Genomic DNA, 24,210 nt, shown 5'->3' with positions numbered 1-24,210 from the left:
TATATCATTAAATAAATAAATGGCTGAAAAAAAAATTAAAAAATTAAACATTCAATCAAATAAAATTTGTATTATTATTACGAATTTTGGTGATATATACACACACTGAGACATGAAATTATCTACAATGGAGATGAAGAGAACACGTGGGCTAGGGCAAAGTGGTGGGAGACAGGTGTGGTGGTGGGACAGAAGTCAGAGCAGTAGTGCGAGTGTCATGCTTTGAGATAGTTGTGTCCGTCTCTTCATCTCTTGTTCGTTTCCTCATCGTCGTAGTTGTCTTCGTGTCTGTCTTCAGTTCGGGAGTCGGGTGTCTTCGCCACCGCCTACGTCCTTCCTAAGTCTTACTCTTGTCAAGGTGAGTTTCTTGTCTCTTTTATCTGATATGAGCCTAAAAGAAGAAACTATTTCCATTACCGCTATGCTATATTCCTTCCCTCCCCCCCCCCAAAAAAAATAATAAAAAATATTTACATGGCATTAACATATAAATTTATGCTAACCTATATCTTCTCAAATTTAATTTCATGTAGATTTTGTCGATATATAAATAATTTATTATTAGTAAAAAATAAAAATAAAACAGGATAGAAATTTAATTTTTATGTATGTTAGTGTATTACTATGAAAAATTGATTTTTAAAATTTTATATTAATTTCTGAACCATGGTCTTATATGATAAGCCAAACAAATAATAAAACATAGCTAATAAATAAATAAACATAGCCTCTAACTAACTTACTCAACTAAAATGTTGGAAATGGCGTTTAAAATGTGCGAAATTTATGGAATGTAGACATTTAAACTGTCTATAAACACTAAAAATTTTTATTTTGTCGCCTACTAAATCGGACACAAAAAAACAAACAAAACAAATAATAAACATACGAATTGTATAAATTTAATACACAAGTAGTTTTTGTAATGTCCATAAATTTAAGATTAAAAATTAAATTTAAACTGAAGGAAGGTTCATAACTTAAATAAATTAGCGATATACTTAAAACATAATTGAACATTATGAAGATTAATTGTTGTTGACAAATAGTAAATTACATGTATATAATATATTTAAATTATATTTATATAATAGATACATGTTATGAGTATATAGCATACACATGCAGATATTGATATGTAAGATTTGAATTAAATTCAGATAAATATGTAATTATAATGTACATCTATTTTAAATTAAAAATAATAAATTTAGTATTTAAACAATGGTAATAAAAGCTAATATTGTTTTCGGGTTCTAATCAAAACAATTCTTGATCTATATAAAGAATTTTTTTTTTTTATAATCTCATTAACTATTGTAAATTGAGTATTTATAAGAAAAATTATAGTTTAATTTTCATTTCCATTCAAATATGCAACAATTAAAAGTGGGAGAAGGAATACAATTATTGTAATTATTAGTCTAAAAATTAATTTTTTAATTACATGTATACACATAGAATTTTAATACGCTATTTAATTTTAAATCAAATAAAATATAGAAAAGAATTTATTACACTAATTTTTTGTAAGGAAAAATTATGTTAATCTTGACAACTGTTGATTCACCTATTGTACACATGACCAATTGTTATTGTATTGTTTACATTTTTTTATTTTGTTATAGTATAGTTTCAACAGAAATGGTATAATATTATATGTTACATTATTTGTAGGATTAATATTTTATGGATCATTTTGTATTATTGATATATCAATGAAGCCATAAATAAATTGGGACCGAACAGTTGACTTATGTATACATCAATGTGTTATTTATATTATTTCTTATAATTTCAATTAAAAAAATAAATTTATAATTAATTATAATGATTGAGTGATAACACTCAAGTCAATAAATATTGTAAACTTGGACTAATGGAAGAATATTCTAAGATGTAATGAATTTAAAACACCGTAAAACAAATTCATTCAAAAAAAATATATATTATATATTTATTATATCAATAAAAATATATATATATCTAATCATAAAATGAAAAAAATCAACAATATAACTATAATTCGGATACTTTATCATAAAATTACAATTTCACTGTTTATAAAATATTTATGAATGTATGGATGTTTGTTAATACATACGTAATACAGAAAACAACGAATAAGTTATAGAAGTCATGTCAAAGTCAATATTTTTAATTAATTAATAGTTGATTTATTGCCGAAGAGTATCCATGATAATTTGATAATTACAAAATATTAATAATTTTATAATTGGAATTTTTATGACAATTTTATAGTTTTTCTTTGGTAACAAATACAATTAAATAAGTTCATACATAAATTAAATCTTAATATAATAATTATAAAATATAATTGAAATTTGATATATTTTTCCTAAACCTATCTAGAATATTTAGAGGTTTTGTATCCGGGTTTCAATATAGAATGATAAAACCTTAAAATTGATAAGAAAACTTTGTTATCAAGCGCCATTTAAACTTTTACTGGGTACTGAACTAAACTCGCGACTAAACATATCGACGACACGCAGCCTTTTTTTAACTTAAGTGGTAGTACTTAGGTTTATTTCGTGGGTCAGCGAAAAAAAAAAAACAGATAGTAACTAACTCAGATGGAAGTTGGGCTCATTCCAATCTATGTGCTCGGGCAGCATTGTCTTTTAAATTAAGTAGCTTTACTGTTCTTTAATAATAAGAAAACGTATTAAAAATTCCTTAATTTAATTTTTTTTTTTTTATTATTCAAACATACATTTAAAAATAAACACACACTTATATATGTTCATTTAGTTTGGTTAGTGTTTTCACCAATTTTAACTAAACTAGAATTAATTAAATATTTTAGACATTACTGAAAAGTTATAAGTTGATTTTAGAATTATAAACTGAAAACATGAGCGGATGAATATGTTATATTACAAACATATGACTTTGAGAAAAATTGAATTGAAATTATATTTATTTCTGTTTTATACTGGAAAACTCAATTTTAACTTTTGAAAACTAGCAACATTTAAACAAGGTCGTACTTAACAATATTGTTTAAAAAAAAAAAAAAAAACCTGTTTCTCCTAAATGTTCCTAACCACCTTTATCCAATCATGTTTATGAATTTGATTTTTTTTTTCATTATATAAATATATTTTAGTAGTGTTTACACCAATTTCAGTTAAAATTAGATTGGTCTAAATTATTCATCAAAAGAAATATTGAAAAACAAATTAATTATTACATATATGACATATTGTATATTATATATAATTATCTTCATTTTTTTTATTTTGATTTTTTTTATCAGGAAGTTTTATTGAATTCTGTTCTTGTTTTTGCGAATTAAAAAAAATATTAAAAATTTTTAAGACTATTTATCAAAGATTTACTTTGGTTTATTTTTTATAGATATAAAAAAATTATTAATTTAAAGATTGTTTAACCCTCAATCTAATTCTGAAAACTTATTTTAGCTTTGACTTTAGGAAAACTAGTATTGTAAAAAATGGTGCAAAACAATGTTTAAATTGCCCTTTTTTTTTATACACTTGCGAGGGTCAACCAGAAACCACCAACAATGATACGTTTATCAATATACCATAACAAGATTGTTTTCAATTCATTTATACAATCATCATACAATTCATTTTTAGTTGATAGTTTTTTTTTTTCTTTTTTGGGAAACAATTCGTATTCACCATGTTTCAAGATATATAGATCGCTGAGATTTCATTTAAAATGGCTGACGTAAATAGTTATGGATAACGAGTGTGCATAACAAATATATTTTCTTGAACCAGTGAATTTAGTTTGTTAAGAAAAAAAAAATGAATACCACTTACCATACATTCCAAAAATTTGGTAGTTCATGAAGAATTATATGTGAGAAATTAATTACCTTAATTGTTTGTTGTTGTTTTTTAACCCTAGTTTTTTAGTTTTAGTTATGGTACCATCACAATCCTCAAGTGTGCCCCAACACACTTGACTCAAGACCATGAACTCAAATTCAGCCCGTCCCATTGCTACAAAATCACCTTAAAATGTTACCCTGGTACAGTAAAGGGAGAAAAATTAGATCTTTATACTTATACGTACATATTTATGTTTATTTCGGATTATAGGGGTTCTGAAAATAAAAAAAACAAACAAATAAATTGTTTTAGATATATTATATTTAACACAACATTCAGATAAACTAAAATACCGAGAATGTTAACAAGTATTGCCCTGAGTAGTTAGTTGAGAATAAGTGGATGCCGCGGCACACTGGAGTGCCTCAAGCCTATGCCAAGGGTGCTGCAAGAGAAGGCCACTTTCCCAAAATATTAAAAAAAAAAAAAAATAATAATGAAAAATTCAAAAATTTAAACAGCAAACATAATGTACAATCTAGCTATTCAAACCCGCGGATTCCGAATAAAAATTTGAAGCCCGCCTAAAAAATCATTTTATGTACGGACTAGCTATGAGGTTTCAGCGGGTACAGTTCAGAGTTAATGTAAGTTCACTGATATCTGAATGTTAACTGTAAAAACCGAAGTCATATTTTCCAGTGAAGAAACTTGATTTCTAACTACATAAACTACAACTTAAAGATAGTCATTATATAGCTAGTGTAGACTTACCAATAGTGAGTTTGAATAGACATTCTTGATAATATTACACTTAACACTTTACGAAAGAACATGACGATGTTTATGCTATGAACGAATTAAATAGAATAAAAAATTCTGATAAGAGAGTTTACAAGTACTTTATATTTTTGGAAGATTAATTTTATTTTCATTAATAGGATATAAAATGTACTATTTTAGTATAGAGTAATTTAATCCATGTTCTTCACTTAAAATAATATCCTTTAGCAATTTATAATTTCACTGAATTAATTATATTTAATATTATCTTTTATCTCTCTATCTAAAAATTTTAGAATAATATTTTACAATGCATTGCTACAATATTTAATTACAATTTTATATAATTGTTTTGCATATTATTAATACCAATTCATAACTTTAATTTTTTTTTCATATCTTCCAATTTTTATAACGCCACTTATTTGCATATTAATTCAATTAAGTACTATTTTTTAAATTTTAAATTATCTATACAATCAGGTTCATCATAGTCTTTTTTATATGATCTCTGATTTACTACATGATTTAACTTATAAAGAGAGCTCAGGTGAGCTCAGCATAATAAACAACAATAAATTATAATTTATTCTAAAATTGTTAAGTAGAGATAAATATGGTGCTGAACACCGTTAGCTGTCGTTCCAATGTGTGTTAGTGAAAAAAAAAATGGTTATGAGACTGCGTGAGGTAGTTAAAATAGGCAACTTACAACTAAATATAAATTATGCATTTGCAGTGATGATAATGATAGAATGACGTCACATCTTTCTGAGGTTTTGTTCATTGTGATATTATGATAAAACGTAAAACGAAATTAGGTAAATATTTGTTTAGTCGTTGCCATAACGGGTCCTTGCTGTATTAAACGGGCCATATTTGACATTACTCAGCCTGTTTTTAAATTTAGGTCTTGTTTATAAGTTGATAAGAAAAATTGTTCTGCTTCAATGGCCTGAGGTTTCGGCCAAGATCTTTATCTTCACCACTAAACGCAGTTTGATTAGATGTGGTTTTGTGTGTGTGTATGTGTGCGTGGGGGGGAGGAAGGGGGGGAGGTCTTCTGAGGTGGCATTGTGTAGTCTTTGTCATGCTGATGGAACGCCGCTTCCTCTTGGTTCTGTTTGTACGGGGGTCCCAGGAATGGGTGTGTTCGCTGGAGTCGATCCAGCAAGTGCACACCTGTTCTGGAGCATTATACAGGCCAGGTAGTCGTCGCGCCCTTAGCCATCTTATCTCAATACTACACTTCATCTTTTTTTTATTAATAAAGAATAATTCGCTCCAGTTTAAAAAAAAAGATGTACCAAAAATTATAATAAATAATAATAACTATAAAAATAATTAAGAACTACGAGAATCAATGAAGATACCTACTCATTTTAACACTACACTTAATTCTAAGCCATCAGAGCTGAAAATAATACTAAGAATAAATTATTTTTAAAAATACTACCACATTGTATAAGGTTCTGGATTCTAAATCTAAAAAAAAATAGGGATAATAAATTAAAAAATACATTTTCAAGAGGATAATAGGGCCAACAACACATTTAACGCCGATAAAGATAAATAAATACCGAAACCACCCTTGATACAAGCAGACTCCACCAGCTTGTATATTACCACATTTTTTTTTAATCAAAATTTTAATTTAATTTTTTTTTTATAGATAACGAAACGGGACCAAACTAAATCAAAATGTTTCAGATGCAATTATTACAATATACAACATGTTGAAATTAACATGATAATCTCTATTTCTGAACAATACAACATAATAACGCATTTTGTTCTTTTTTGGACTAATTTTTTTTAAGATTTTATGTAAATAGTGCTAAATTTTATTTTTTGGAAGCTCAAAAATTTAAAATTAGATACTGTTTTACACTAACCTCAAAATTTAAACTAAATCGCATCAAACAAGCCGTTCTTAAATAATAGTTCACGAAATTGAATAAAATATAGAATCCATTAGGTACCACCCCGCACAATCATTGAAAATTTATTTTTCATTTATTTATTTCATTAAAATAATTAAATAATCAATAATAATTAATTAATAAATAGTTCGTTAAAATAATTAAAACGTATGATGCGAGGAAATGGTTTTCATTTTTTAAAAACAATCATTGTTTGAACGTATGAAACCTCTTAATTAGTTAGAAAAAAAATTTTCTTTTAGATTTTTTAAGATTAATTTTCTTTAAATTCTAAAACCAATTTGGGATTCAGAATGTGAACATGATAATAATTAAAAACGAAATCAGCCAATGTTCTAACGAATTCCAACTCCTTATTTACTACCAAGAAGATATATTTCTATATATATTACATTTTAATGTTTTACATTTTTCCTCCGAGCTTATTTGCAGTTTTCATTATTTTAAATAAAATAACATTTTCTTCATTATTAAAAAAAACTTTATAATTATTTATACTTGAAGAAAATAAAATATTTTTTGTATCCACTAGTTTGATAGAAGAATACGACGGCTACTATAAAACATGTAGAGAAATCTTTTATGTAATTTGATAAAAACCTGTCATGAGGTTATGATAACTTAGCTCTTTGGGCTCCCCGATCCTGAGAAATTGAAAGAAACCTGTTACTATTCAAGTCCCGTTCGGCAAAGCAATAAATTATGCTTAACTATCTTACTGCCAGTGCTAGTTGACAATTTGTCATAATTTCACTTGGCAAGAGCATTTCCAGCTTTATAGAATAGTATGAAAAATGTTCCAACGGATTATACCTTCTGAAATAGTCAATTAAAATGCATTTTTTAAATCTTTTTATTTTTAGTTATTAATTATCAATCAGAATGATTGAGGAAAAATATTCTTAAAACCTCATTAAAGAGATCTTACATTAGTAAGAAGCGACAAATTACATTTTCATTCGTATAGATAAGCTAGATGGGATGTTTTATTTTTTTAGTTATTTATCTTATAGTCAACTAAAAATAGCTTAAAATTTTGTTGTATCTAAAAGCTATTTCTAAACTAATTTTAGTGAATAGAATCTTATGCGAAAATGTTCGGAAAACACTAAGAAAACTACTTTACCATCTTTTATCTTTTTAAATATTTTTCTTTGTAATTATTAATTATCAATCAGAATGAGTGAAGAAAAATATTCTTAGGACCTCATTAAAGAGATCTTACATAAATGACAAACAACAAATTACATTTTCATTCATATAGATATGCTAGAAGGCAAGTTTTTTTTTTTAGTTATTTATCTTATAGCCAACTAAAAATAGCTTGAAATTTTGTTGTATCTAAAAGACATTCTAAACTTATTTTAGTAAACGGAATCTTAGGCGAAAATGTTTGAAAAACACGATGAAAAATATTTTACAATTCCTTAAAATATTTTTATTTATAGTTTTATTAATTATCAATCCGATTGATTGTAGAAAAATACCCTTAGGACCTCATTAAACCCACATGGTACATAAAATTTTTTATTAATTCTATTTGCAAAAAAAGTTTGTTTTTTTTATAAATGTGCATATTTTAGTAACGTTTCGGCATTTTTACGAGTACCTTTGACCATTTTCAAACTGTTCACTGTAAACGAACATTTTAATAATTCATTTTAATTATTGAACGAATCATAACATTTTAATTATTAAACGAACATTTTTATTTACAAAGATCGAAAATTCATTTTATCTTTGGAGATATTTGCTCGATTTTGGTGATTTTTTTTTTTGCTTAGTTAATTCTATTACCTCATATGAACATATGAAAAAATGTATACATTTTAGGTTATGCCCAATTTTATATTATTACATTATACATTTTTATTTTAATGTTAAGTTTTTAATGTTTTAATGTTTAATTAGTTTAAGTTTTTTCTACCGGATAAATCTAGGATTTTAAGAGGCTTCCTGGAAAGAAATCGACCATTTTCAAAAACAGCCTTTAAATCGGTTGAGAAATTTCGGAGATCTTACATAAGTAAAAAGGAACATTAAATCTTCACTTGAATAGATAAGCTACAAGTCATGTTTTATTTTTTTATCTAAATATTCTTATAAACTAGTAAAAATAGCTTAAAATTTTGTTGAATCCAAAAGTTATTGTAAACTTATTTTAGTAAACGGTGTCTTATGCAAAAATGTTTGAAAAACACTAAATTGTTTACCACTTCGCAGGGTTATATGATATTTTTAAAAAAATTCAAAATGGCCACCAAGTATTTTTAAGTTTATAGCCAATAACTCAAATCATTTCGAAACCCATATTATTTTTCCAAATAACGAGAAATCATATATTTTTTTTTTAATTTATTTTGAAAAACATCATTATTTTTTAGTGCATTTAAAGAGCTTCGAATTGATACCTAATAAACATCTGTAGTTCTAAGCGAATCGGATTTCGAACTTTTATATCAGAATATGACTCATTATCAATATTGCTTGATGACATAATGGTATTAACATATCTAAACGCTTCACTAAAGGGATCAAAATACCTAAGATTAATGAATTTCGGTTGTAGTACACAGAAAAAAAAAATAACTAAGCGAAAACGTTTAATTAAATTTTGAAAAAATAGCCATATTAGGGCTACAGATCCCAGGAAATGGTAAACTTTTTACCAACATCTTTTCCAAACGTTTTAATATCAAAATCTATTGAAAAAAATTAGTTTACAATTACTTCTAAGCTAACTTGCAATTTTAGTAAATTATTAACAACATTATGTTTTATCACCAGGGAAGAGAGGATTGGTTATCTTTAAGTTACTAAAATATTCTAGCCAAACGAATCCATTTATTTTTAAGGTTTTTAATAAAATAAACTATGTTTTTGGGAAACATCAGAAGTGGGCATCAACACAATTTAGTTAAAACCAAACGAATACGATCTTCGTCTTCCAAGTGTTAAATAACGAAATATATATACATTTAAAATATTTATTTGTTATAATTTGTTGTTTTAAATTTTGTATAGTTTTTTAATATATTTCAATAATTTGTTTTAGTGTTAGTATCTGATAGGATTTGTAGATTTTTAAGTGATATATAAGTTTCGAAATCTTACATTTAATTAATTATAAAATTAAAATTATTTAAATTAAATTGAATGGACATTAACATTTACAAGATTTTTTTTATGAACTATTATATGATTTTTAAAAAAATCGTTGAAATTTTACTTCAGATGAACACAATTTTTAGAATTTTCAGTATTAATTGTAAAAAAAAATATATACAAATAAAGGAACCCTAAAACAATTTGCTGACAGTGTCTATTATAAAATGTCTAGCAGATTCCATAATTAATTGAAAGATTACAATTAGCTTACTTAGAGTATTGTTAGAGCTTATAAGTAAGTTAGAGCTTCATTTATTTTTTATAAGTTTTAAATATGCATATAATAATAATTTTAATTCTTAAATAAATTAATATAATAAAAAATAACATAAATGGATTAACTGGATATAGAAACAAGGTAACAAACATTTTCAAAGTCATAAATTCAAATAATACTATTGATGCCACTATGCCACAAAATTAAGTTGTTGAAATAATGATGAATGCATTGATAAATTAAAAAAAAATCTGTATTATAATTTATTTTTCATGTACTACTTCCATTAAGTCCAAAATATAAGATAGCACTTGAATTCCATAGGATTAAACCTTTAGAGATAAGAGAGCGGAAATCCTCGTTAGTTTGCATTTCTAAATCTATTTTGTTTATTTTATTTTTTCTTTATTATTTAATCAATATAATTAATATAACATCAATTAACAATTAGTATAATATTTATTAATTAACAATTAATGTAATGAAACAAATAATTCTTAATTATGTTTTATTCCGAACACCACGTAAATCAGGATTGGATGAAAGCTGAGAAAGGGAGTGGAACTATTTTTAAATCTATTTGTTTCTTTTTAATTTAAAAAAATAATCAAATAAAACGTACACTTTCCCAGCAGTATAACACAAAATTAATGAACACAAGTATTGAAAATAATTTGTTATTTTTTGTTGTTTTTTTCTAAACTTTACTGCCAAAAAAAAATCAGAACGAGATATGTGCTATTTTGCTTTAAAAAAATAAATAAAAAAGATTTGTTTTCAAATATTAAAAAAAAAATTCTTTTGGCCGTTTTAAATTGATAATAATTCAGCCATTTTCAAGGTATTTCGAAAATGCTTTCGAGGATAAGTTAGTGCGTTTATCTAAAATTGCACTGCTGCCCGTTTCAAAATTCTCCAGATTCCTCCAAGTTCGAAATGAGGGCTCCGAATTTGGTATGACTTTCTCTAAAAAATTAGAGGGGACCACTGACCTATGGGCAGGTCGTTGTGGATTGCAATGGCCCGTTATGGGACACCAATGCTAACTGGACCACTAAATGCGACAACCGTTCACTTTTAACTCTTACATTCACTTTCGTTAGTTCCATTTGAATTAGTTAAATAATTAATTGCCACACTTGATTGTATCTTTATGAAATGTGTTAATCATCATATACAAGTTTATTCGAGATCTTCGTCAAATCTAACAATGAGGAAATAAAATGTGTTACTGTTAATGAGAACAAAAACTGAAATCTCATTAGAGATTATGTTTATGTATATATTAAATTTAAAATATGAAGTGATGCAAATAAATTAATATGTTAGTCCTATTATTACTGTTTCCTTGATTAAGAAGTCAACTAGCAAATATTATTAAAAAACTCTTCAGCACAACATAACCTTTTTTTTAATGAACCGACACGTTAAGCCTGATCTCGCAGCTACTACATGCCGAAGATAAATTAGAAAAATAAAAGAGTTAGTAAAGAAACAGAAGAGAAATAATAAAAATAAAGTTATTAAAAAAAGAATTTCAAAAACTGCTCCATTAAAAGCCCATTAGGAGTGAGAAGAAATGCCTCACAAGCACAACTGTTTAACACCCTCTTTCGCAAGCTAATTGCCCATACAGATGTAATCTCTTTGTGGATCGATCTTATAAATAAAAATTAATCGATTTCAACGCCCTAATGGTTATATTTTACACTGGTTATTGATCATTTACAGGTTTTATCTATTACAGTATTTAATAATTCTCCATTTTTTTTAACACACATATCTGATTACTACTTCAATTTGTGGGTGTGATAGTTGGTATTTTTATGATTTTTCACACTCAATGATTTTCATCATCTAGTTCTTAGTGATATTCCTAATTCAAATTTTTAATATAATAATATTTAATAATATAATAAATTTTTTTTTCATAAAATATAAAATAACTATTTATTTTCCGACGTTTTGCCCCACTTTGTAGAGCTTCGTCAGGGCTAAAAAGATAAAAGAAAACAACTAAAAACAGTTCGACACAGTAAGATAATACGATACAAAAAAGTAAAATTATGTAAAAATAAAAAAAAGGATAAGAAAATCATATACAAATAAAAGAAGAAAAAAAATAGTATTAATATAAAACAAACAATGATAAGAACATAAAAAATTACACAAACCTTAAGATTGAAAATGAACAGGAGACGTTATTTGAAATAATTTTTTGAACTTTCCTTAAAATCGATCAACTTGAAGTCCAACTTTCCGGATAATCGATATTATATTTATATGGATAATCTATCTATTATATATTGATATTTTTTAGGATATAGTTCAAGATTTTAATTTAATGTTCAACTTAGTGTGCTTCAATAGGTTATATCGAAATATTGTAACAGAGCTTAAACGACAAATTTTTAATTTGTCAATTTGATGAAATATAATTTTTCTTATTTGAAAAAAAAAACAGTTCTTATTGTTAGCAATAATAATCAATGAATAAACACAAAATATTTTTAAAAAATGTGAATAACTGGATATCTTCGAATAAATATGTAATATCTTTTGTTAAACTGTTGTATTCTTAGGAGGAACAAAGTTGTTATTTGTTATTTTCACATATAGAAATTCTAAAATACGAATCTTTTTAATTAAGCGAAAGTCGCGTGATGATCTTTATTACGGTTAACATATCGTTTAGATCACAACTATTCTTTGATTCTTGTAAACTCTTCATGGATCAGAAGTGAGAGTTCTTTATGCGACATGTCCAGCCCTGTGAGCTAATCAGATAAGACATGGAAGTGAATGGGTAAATGACTTCAATATGGAGCAAGCTTAACAAATAACTTTAACAGATATATAGATTGTGTTAATTAATTGCCAACTATAAACATGTCCAGGCCCTTGAATAAGCTTTTAGAGTTTCAACGTATTTTTTTTCTATTTGTCCTTATGCAGTGAAAGGAATTCAGGTTTTTATAGAAATATATTAAACTGTTTTATTTACGCTCCCTATTGAATTTTAATATTATTATAATTCACTGTATTCATATAAAATTCAAGACTTTATCAATTTCGGATATTTAAGTTAGAAATATTTTTAAGGAATATAATGAACAAAATATAATAACAAATATGACAGGAATGAGTAATTTAATGAAATTCAGCTTATCAAACAATTGACGAGTGTTTTAACACGAGAAATAATAGGTGAACATTGACAAAAAAAAGGCATCTTACTAATTAACTTAGAATAATTGGAGTTTAATTGATTTTAATTTCACTAAAAATTGTTATAAAGAAGGATATATAACGCTCAGAGTGAAAAATATTATTTTGAGGAAATATTTTATTGTAATTCAATTTATAACTTTTTATAATTGTATTTTTTTCAGGGAAAACCTTCAATAATTTTACTTCTTTGTTTAATCATTGTCGATGTTACGGATATTTGTCCATATTTTGTCAGGTCCAATCTAAAATCACTCTATATTCCTCATCAACGCTTTGAGGGATTTGTCTGAATTTTAAAAAAAATGCATTTAATCCTCCTTTTTATTTATTATTTACAATGACACCGAGTGACTAGAAGATGGGCAACTACGAAAATGATGAATGAATTAATTTTTTTTTTTAAATCAACAAAAAATCCTTGCAGGGAGGATAAGGAATATAGAATGATTTAATGTTTGACCAGGTGATGGAAAAATGTCCAAAACGTCTCCTCCATGAGTAAAGTAAAAGTAGGGAGGGGTTTTCCTTGAAAAAATATAAAAATTAGAACCTTTAGACACAAGTAAAAAATGAAAATATCAATAAATAACTTTTAACAATCAAAACTTTTTTTCATAAATAGAAAAAAAGTGAAGATTTTGATTAAGTAAAAAATAATAATAGTCGATACCCAATTCGCAGTAGGCTTATTTCCATAGTGACAGTTTTCTGTTGTGGTATTACTCCACCTCCCCTCTTATCCGTTTCAGGCATACCGGGTATCAATGCAGTAAGTTCTTTTAGCGCTGTCAATAAAAATGTCGCATTTACCTATTATTCTTATGTTACACAATCTTTGGATCGTATATTTATTGGAAGAATAAATAACGAAGTATTATCATGCAGTCCATTGCGCACCTTACTGATGGGGTCACACCTTCTCTCTCTAACTCGTTTAGCATCTTATGTTCTTCTAACAATCTCCCTGATCAAAACTGCTTAGCTATGCCCGATTTCCTTCAACGGCTGTGCATAAATAACGACATGTTCTGCTGTATCCGGAACTCCGGAGCTGTGATAATGGTAATCCATGATCTTCCTGTTCTCCTGCAAATACTTCCTGAACCCTTCATGTCCTGTCAGGATCAGTGAAAATTAGTCATTTGATTGGATACTCGTCGCCAACAGTCTGGAAAATACTGAGGGAAAATACTTCGTCATTGTTGAGCCTTTATTGTTGGCTACTCATCATCTATTCCATTCCTCAAGTGTGTCCTCCCTCAACGGTTTCGTATATCTTCTTGATAGATGGCACGGCTGCAAGTGCCATGTTTGACTATGAAAGTGGCTGCAACATTGTATATTTAAAGTTTACGGCCATACTTATTGTGTTTAAGTTGAATTTTACTATTTGTTCTTCCCCCTCTCCATGTACTAAAACCTGGTTATATTTCATGGATTGTCTTTTAAGATATTTTTATATTTTCGAACGAAACATAAACTAGCAAGTAAACTAAATAAGAAATAATCTAGCAATTTGATCTAGAATTACAATTAAAAATAATGTCATACTAAACAACTTCACCAGAATTAAACATTTTATCCATAGTTGGACATCTTGGTTTCATTGCATTAAAAATATCAATATGGTTGATAGGTGTTTTGGAAGTTTATACGGCTTTGGAAAATCACGTTTTTAATTTTGTGTCCTGAATTATTTTGTTTCCTCCTTTATTTTTTTCTTCCTTATAATTGTTTAGTGAAAAATTTATTTTTATCATTAATGACACAATTTTAATTAAGAAATTGATAAAGATAACAGTGTCCAAACCTTTTAATTGTATTGTAAGTTGTTAATATAAAAGAGTAATCACAGGGATCAGATTAGCTAAATATATGAAAAAACTGAAACGTTAAAATAGATAAATATATTTTTTTTGAAAAACTCCATAGGAAGTATTTTCACCTAAACATTCAAATACATTTCTTCGCTTTTATTGTAAAGAAATCAATAGAATTTTATCTTAATTTATTTCTGTAATTGCTTCACAAATGAATTATAATTACATTAATTACTAAATAAATACATTAACTATATTATGAAAAGATTAACCATGTTTATTGATTTTTTCGTATCTCAAAAATTATACCTATTATTTTGCATTGCGGCGCTAGTGAATTAAGGATATTTAAAAAAAAAAATTAAATAAAATGTCGACAATGTCACTTCAAAATTGGCTTAAGTCAAACCACATATCAACATTGAATTGGTTCCCTACACAAAATTTGGGCTTAGAAATTAATCAAAATAATTTTTCTCAAAATTAAGATGAAACGACCTTCCCTACTCTGGATTTAATCTTCTGAAATATACTTTTTGACACACAGAGGTTTATTTGACTTTCATAGTATGATAATAATATCTTAGGTCCTTATTTCGATAATAATATCGTATGCTAAACATGAGAAAGAACATATACTCTTCATAAATACCCAGTGATATCTTTTCCGAGATCTAGATGGACAGATTACTGCACCATATCACTCATCTATCTTTTTATCAGTATCCTTTTAGCGCTCTCATCCATTTAGCCATTGTTCCAATTAGTTTATTCGTGTTAAAATTTAAATATGGGAAAAACAATTACAAGTTGGAACTCCGTTATTTCGACTGACGTGGGATACCCGAACGACCGCTTATGAGCTGTAACATTATTTTTGTTCAAGTAGAATACCATTTTTGGGAAGTTAATGGTATAGCATTATTTAAATTCCTCCAGTTGCTGATATTTAATCAGTGAAAAAGCTGACAACCAGTCATTTTAGTAATAATAAATGATGTGGCATTGAGACGTAAGGGAAGGTCATGTTCATTTATAAGTCGATCATAAATTTGGCTGGAATTTTAAAGTGTGACTAATAAATTTATATTAAAAAATCATCATGTATGATTTGAATACTTTTGGTTTATTTGTATTTTGAGCAATGAATTTTATAATTTATTCGAATGAGAAATAAAATTAAAAATTCAACACCTCATAATTTAAGGTTTCAGTTTTACAAAAATGTAAAAAAAAAATCGAAGAAAAAACCTGTCCATCAGCCATCTGCGAATTTTCTTCAAAACTTTAATCTATAGTTTTATTTTTATTTTGTAATATTACATTCTGTGTTATATTTATAAATAATAACATTATGAAACAGAGATCAATCACACCATATTTACAAATATATAAATTAAATCATAACAAAATAAGAAATGAAAGAGAAAAGAATTTTAAAAAAAAATGAGTAAATAAAAAACAAATTTAAATTTGAAGTGAAATAATATCTTAAACACGATCCTTCCTATTTAAAATATTTTCATCAGCCTGGGGAACTCCGTACCGATCTCTTCCCCCTACTTGTGGCGGAAAGAGCAGGATCCCAGAGGATCCCAGCGCTTCTTTTTCACTAGCTCTCAATTAAAAATTGAGCTAATTTGTTTCAGATTTGGCATAGAAGTCACAGTCCAGTCATCCTAAACCTTGTAATGATTCATTATTATCACCAATTTCATTCAGTTAGAGGTTTCATACCTTCATATCTCGGTCATTATGAATATGGACTATTAATATATTTTAATTAACATCACTATTAAATAAAAATAATTAAGTGTTATCTCCTAAATATATATTGAACAGATCGGTGATTTTGATTCTTATTTTTTTGTTCTGTAGGACAAGAAAATAAGAATCCCTAAGAAATAAGAAGTCTGACCCTGACAGCTGTATAATAAATCTTAAACTTCTAAAATACTGTTTATTTTTTATTTTAAAGTTCATTTTATTCCTAACAAAAGAAAAAAACACATTGAAATCGAATAATTATTAGTAAAGAGATAAGATATGGTAAACGTTTTAATCATATTTTTATAATCATTTAGATTTTTGCGATTACATTTGAATGATAGTTAAATTTCTTTCAAAGCTCCAAAGTGTACCAATATTAGAAATATTTTTATTTATTGCTATTTACAAGTTTAGATTTAGTAAATTTGATCTCAGTCAAAATGGAGTGATACAGGCGTGTAGAGAAACTACCTATTGGTAGCCATATTAGGAATATATAAATATTATTGGAAAATATATTTGTATTCGACTTTGCACTCAAATCGGTTAGGAATGTTGTGTGGACATGCCAGAGATTGCACTCTTTATTATTTACTGATATAGTAAAAAAAAAATAAGCCAAAAAAATATAAACTATTTCGTAATAATTTGCACCATTTAAATTATAATATAACAATTATAGCACTAGAATGTGAAATCAATGAAAAATCGTTCTTTACAAGTTTGAGCAGCACATAACATTATTTGAAGTTAAATAATACTGTATTCTTTAAAGTTTAATAAAACAATAATAATCATATATATTCCAAAATGAGGTAGCAAAAATTGATATCAAAAGGAATGTATAAATTGGTCGGTAAAGATATAGTACTTAACAGGTGAATGAATAAACGCATTGTGAAAAGGTCAATAATATAGTTTTCTTAAGGTTTGGTATTCCGAGACTGAATGCACCACGGAGGTCACCGGATATTAGGATAGAGCTAACATTGCTCGGAATAACAGTGAGAGATATGAGAACGTCTAGAGATTCCGAAGTGGATCTTATAACATAGTTCATTAATCTTTTCAGTCTCATTTCGTGTTCACCAGATAGTCTTCCAGACAATAAGCATCTAAGTGGGGGGGGGGGAGGTGAGGAAATAAGAGGGATACTAAAAGATGTATGATAATTAAAGAAAATTAACAAAGCAATCTTAGGAGCAATAATTGACATGGTTTTTCGGATTATTTGGTTAAAATGGCTATACCATGTAAGGTATTAATCCAAGGTCACTCCTAGGTTTTTATGCTGAATTAGAACAGAATAGGCGTATTGTTGAGGTCTAGTAACGGATAGTAAGGAAGGGTTTGTTTTGAGCTGATTGGAATGACCTTTAGTACAAGAGCCAGGAAGAATAAAAGGCAGTTATTTCACCCCAATTTTTTATTACTTTAAAGAAAACTATGTATAATTACTAGTCAAAACTGACGAGTTTGTCAAGTATAGGTAGGGGGAATAAAAAATGGCGTCTGTTTCAGAACCTTAAAAAACATTAATTTTTCATTCGGAGCTCTATATATTAAACTATTAACACTAGAAAATCTAAAAGAACATTATTTAAAGGAGAGTAAATTTGCTGAAATATGAACCCTAATAGAGCTATTTACGTCCAATAGTTCTCGAGATATAGCTTTTTAATAAAAACAGTTCTTAGAAATCTACTGAAAAATTAGTAGTTAATTTATTTTAAGATATCCATATCTCAGAAACTATGTGACGTATAGATGTCTATTGCTCAAATTAAAGCTAGTTTAACATAATATAAAATAGTTTAGGACCTCTACCATCGTAGGAATAGTAGTTGTCATGATATTTCCTAAAATAAATTGATTTATAGTTGTTTATAAATAAATAATAAGTTTGAGTTTTGAAAAACTTTATTCCAGAAACCATAGGACGTACAGATGTCTGCCAGTACTCAAAATAAAGCTAGTTAAATTTACTATAGAATAGTTTATAACGTTTATCTTTGTAGGAGTAGCAGTTTTTTATGATATTTGACAAAATAAATTTACAAACTGTTAGTTTCTAGTTGTTGGTATAAAATATTCGATTTTTGAAAAAATATACCTCGAGCCATAAGACGCACATATGTCTGCTAGCACTCAAAATAAAGGAAATTTAACTTACTATAGTTTATGACACATATCTTCGTAGGGGTAGTAGTTTTTATGATATTCGCATATGAATATAAATTTGGCAAATGAAACTTTGTCCGAACAACTATAAATCTTGGTAAATATCATGAAAACTACTACTCCTACGACGATGAACATACGTTTAATGGTCTATGAAGTAGTTTAATACTAAACTACTTCATAGACCATTAAACTAGCTTTAATTTGAATGCGGACATCTGTTCGTCAAATACTTTTTGAGATATAGATTTTTCAAAATAAATTCACTAACTACTGATCATTTAGTACGTCCCATACAACATTTTTTGAAATATTGCTTTTTAAAAAGCTCTCTTGTATCTCGAGAACTATTGAACGTAAATAGCTCTATTAGGGCTTACAGCTTAGTAAATTTACTCTACTTTAAATGATTTACTCTTTGGTTTTCTTTGGTTGTTGGTAGTTTTAAAGATATAGAGCTCCGAATGAAAAATTAATTACTTTTAACGTTTTTAAAAAGCTGCTATTTCTTATTCCCCCTGCCTATATTTGGCAGACTCATCACTTTTGATTAGTAATTATACATATTTTTCATTAAAGTAATCTTTTCTAATATATATTTTTTATCTGAAAGAAAAATATCTTTATACCTCTTTTTGACTGTCACATGAATCATCTTCCTACAATCAATCACATACGGTCAACTATTAATTTTCCAAAATAATTCTTTGAATGGTAGATTCTTCTAGCACAACATATATGAGGAGGAACACAGGCTTGTTTTTTTAATAACCTATGATAGTGACTAGAATTTTTCCTTAAATAATTTCTGATGTATCGGTTGGGTTGAGGCATTTAGGAAAATACTGATACTCGCATATCAGAACCAGTATCAGAATGTTCGCAAAACCGCTTTTTGTATGAAATAAATCAGAACGACTCACGGTAATATCCTTATTCATCATGATTTACTGAAAGGTGAAAAAGTGAAGATCTGCATCAGTAAATGTGACCGTACTACGGAGTACTATGTAATTTCCTTAGATTGATTAAGCACTCTTGTATTTCATATTCTTTTTTGCAGTCCATATAAATTTTTCAACTTATTTATAAAGCAGTATGTGCACAGGTATTTCTGTATGTGATGTTAATATCTATAAATAATGAACTAATCCATCCATGAATAATTATTATCCAATAAATATAAGATAAAATAATTGGCACGTGATAGTTATAAAATGATTAAACAACGATTGGGTTATTAGCATAGAGCTGTTTACAATTTTTTTGTTCATTAATGAGTCAGTATTCGCTAGATATCGAAACAAGAAACAAAGACATTTTCTATCAGATAGGTCGCAATTTGTATACACTGAAGAGTTATGTTTACTCTTGTATTTACATATTAACACTGAGACCTTTGGTTTCCGTTCCAACTAATAATTCTAAATAGAAGGAACTTTTTATGGTTGAACAAGAAGGTGTTGTTTTTTCCCTTTCAAATAACAAGGCTATTAAAAGGGCTTGACCCTAAAACGTGTTTTGCAATGCCGATTTGTCTAGATTTCTTTTTTTTTTAGTATTTGTATTTATTTCTTAATGACAGTTATGATTTCCACAGGTGGAATTTCAATGATATCCAATTAGTATAAAAAAATTATTCTACAATCATTAACTCTTTAATGGAAACGGGTTTACAGTCTTAAGGCATTGGACGTATTTAACTTATACTATATTAAATATTATACCTAAAATATATTTTTATAGCTTAATATTAAAGGCTAGCTGTGAAGCAGTTTCATGACAAAGGAATACAATAAACGAAAGGTTCAAGGGATGGAAATGAACTAAAGCTGACTACACATTGCAACAACATTACATAAATGTATTTATTCCTTCTTTTCTATGAACAACATGTTATTAAGTAAATACCATAATAAACATATTGTAATAAATAACAAATACTAAATAACAAATGCAGAAACATAATTGATTAAAGTGCCACTTTATTTAATATATTTTACGATTTTCTCATAAATTAAATCGATTAGACTCGCTTAATTTACAACTAAATAATCTTTATTATAAACGAGGTCCTCTCATCATTAAAATAATGCTACAGCACTTAAATGTCGAATTTCTAAATCAGCTTCCACTGAAATAGTATTATTTCTATGCATTTAATATCATAAGTAGAATTAATACAACAAGTTACATGATAAATAATTAACTTTCTCTCATTGTTAGTAACAATAAAAATTGGTAGTTATAAACTATAACTGAATTTGTTAAATGACTAAAGTAGGAAAAGAGGAAATATGTTACCAGGCGGAAAACAAATTTATATTTATAAGTAAATAATTGAAGAAAAATGATAAACTAATGGAAAATGTTTAAAAAAAATGTTTACGTTTGTTTTTGTTTTTTTTTAGTGGCGCCAAACTTCATTGGTCATCAACACCATTTATATTTTATTTTATTTTGCTTATATTCGTTTAATTTTATTTCTTTTTTAATTTGATTATTTATTATTTTATTTTATTATTATTTTTTTTTCTTCCGTTCAGTGTTATATTTTTTTCAGTAAATGTGATTTTAGAAACCGAAACACTAATTCTATGGTTTTATCATCGTCTCCGAGAGTTTTTGAAATATCCGGGCTAAGTCCCAAGGCACTGAGGCGCGAAATATGGGAATTGTTGGAAAATATGGCTTATTTTCAGATTATTGTTGCAATACTGGCACTTTGGGGGCCTTTCCTTTCAAATAAGATAGGAGTGGGTGAGCCTCGTGTGACCTATTCTCAGCCTGGTCTGTATAACCTCCTCTCTACAACATTTGCGGCTGGAGGTACCCCAGGGCTTGACATCCTTTTTAGTTTACTCATTGGGCTTTCATTGCACAAAGATTGCCATTTATCTTTGACTTCCTTTCCAAGAGGTTTGCTCATTTCTGATGGAGTTAAAATTGCTTTACCTCGTCTCGGAATCGCGAGTGCTTCTCTTGCAGCGTGATCGGCTAGTTCATTCCCTGCGATTCCTACATGACACACCAATATTGTGTAAAGTGATTAAGTAAAAATGGATGCAGGAAATTTTCGGATTCTATGGATACATTAAGCTCGTTAAAAAATGGTTTCGTGTTTCCATGGTTATTATGACAATAGCCAATAGTTAACGGTAGAATTGTACTAATAAAATGGAACTATGAATAACAAAGAAATTGTTTCTTCAGAATGAGAAAGGTTATTTTTTTATTAATTTATAAGTGCATTTACCCATACAGGGTCATTAGTATGCTACATACTTTTTTTATTCTATAGTTTGAGTACATTTAAATAATAACAAATACATTTTAATTATATTACAGTAATTAGATTTTCTGAGGGTTTTCTACAAAAGATGAAAGAGATGATAGATGATCCGAATAAACGTTTCGATTCCCACCTAAGTCAGTTAATATTTATTTTTTGACGGCACGAAAAATGAATTTTCACATTCCCACTCTGGGGCTGTATTGGTCCCCATGGAGGACTTGAACCTAAAAATAAATAAATGAAATAATATAACTCTGAGCAAAAACTTCAAGTTTTCTATTGTAGTTTCGATGTCTCCAAGATTGATTTTCAATCGGTTCCAATTTTGCATTCTCCTCTTGCATCCTTAAGAGCCTTGCAGGTCAGTGGGCACATTCCCTTTAGATGGGAAAGGATTAATTTAAATCCAAACTGAGAGTAGTTATTAAAAATTGTGTGAGTAAAGGTCTTTTATTTTGCACTAGGTTTTTTCATATTAATTTCATGATTTATAAATTTTTGAACAAATATAGCTAATATTTTTGTAGCATTAAAAAAATAAAACTATTTGAGATTTTCAATTGCTGGTCCGGAATAGGTGAAAGCCAAAGTGTAAAATATATCCGAACTGAATTGAGTGTCTTCGAGTCTTATCAATAGACTTTTTTTGACTAACAATAACTGAGACACTAGCAGAATATATATACATACACATACATACTCATCCCAGGCTATGTATGCAATCTCTGTATGACAGTGAACTATCTCTGAACTGCTATCTGAGCCTCTGGTGGGCCAAGTTATCTCCAGAAGGTTCTTATCGTTCTGATAGTACTTTTGCCTTCATCTCTACCGTCCTAGTTTTTTTCCCGTTTAAACTTTAACTGCACCGTTTGCCTATTTATTTATTTTATTTTTTTTTGTTGATATATAAGATTTATTGTAACGACAAAACATGAATCAGAAATAAAATGTATAGAGTAAACCATGGCTGATTTCAGTACATAGAGTCCACATACTATCATAAATATACTATATATACACACTGGTAAATTTATATATTTTAATATCATATTTTTTTCTTAAAATATACATACAGTTATTTGTTTGAGAAAATTATTAGTGAACTTAAAACAAAAAATGTAAACCAAAATTAGTTGTGTGTTTGAATACTTTGGGGAAATGTTATTTTTTATACCCCTTAATCGATTGTACTACATATTACATTACAATTAATATTTGCAAATAGAAATACTGTATCTTAACAAACAGTTGAACGAGGAGAGAGTATGACCAAGATCAAGCTCAAAGTTCTTTACTCACCTCATTGATGGGCCTGGTGCCCAATTTTAATGTGACCCGAGTCGATAAGACGAATTTAATATTCTGTCTCAGCCGGATTTGGATTCGGACTTAGTTGTTTTTAGGCCAACAAACTTTTTAGATGGCTCTCGGCCACAAGATTCGTGTAGATTGGTAGAGGTGTATTGCATTTTGTTGTAATTTTCGTAAACAAAAAAAAATCGATGGCTCTCGTATCCTTAAACACGAATTATGAGTTTTTTATGATGCTGAAAATAAATCTGTCTGCATTTCAATCTAAAAAATCGTTTATTGTTTTATTACAATTTATAATACATTTAAACTCATCTGACACGCTATAACATGTTTTGTTTTTATCCATCATCGATAGGTGAATAATAACCATTAAATACAAACAGAGCAAGGAATACGATAAAAATAATTCTATATAATATTTTATTTTCTCGGCTAGTAGGGCGCATTTGCAAGAACACTTGGGCACTTATTTAATATTTTTTGGTTTGATTCGATGATCCCAAAGTCAAGCCTTTCCTTGTGAGAAGATATAACTAATGTCATCACTGTGTTTGTCCACTTAGTGAGCTAATTACTTGAAAAAAAAATTGCGAGAACCCTCTGACACTTATCTAATATTTTTCGGCCTCATTATACGTATATATTCGTTATATAT

At 27.6% G+C, this 24,210-nt stretch overlaps 1 protein-coding gene across 1 annotated transcript in view; it reads left to right on the top strand.

The window, feature by feature from the left end:
- Nucleotides 1–204: 204 nt before the first annotated feature.
- LOC106680525 (lethal(3)malignant brain tumor-like protein 3) overlaps nt 205–24,210 on the top strand; it is a gene marked incomplete in the record, with an annotated part of 217,767 nt that continues 193,761 nt past the window's right edge. The window contains 1 exon segment of the mRNA XM_067046081.1: nt 205–358.

The sequence above is a fragment of the Halyomorpha halys genome, unplaced genomic scaffold, assembly GCF_000696795.3.
Source record: "Halyomorpha halys isolate HHAL.00 unplaced genomic scaffold, Hhal_1.1 Scaffold265.1, whole genome shotgun sequence".
Taxonomy (NCBI): domain Eukaryota; kingdom Metazoa; phylum Arthropoda; class Insecta; order Hemiptera; family Pentatomidae; genus Halyomorpha; species Halyomorpha halys.
Note: the sequence above shows the minus strand (reverse complement) of the source record. Positions and strands in the feature narration are given on the sequence as shown.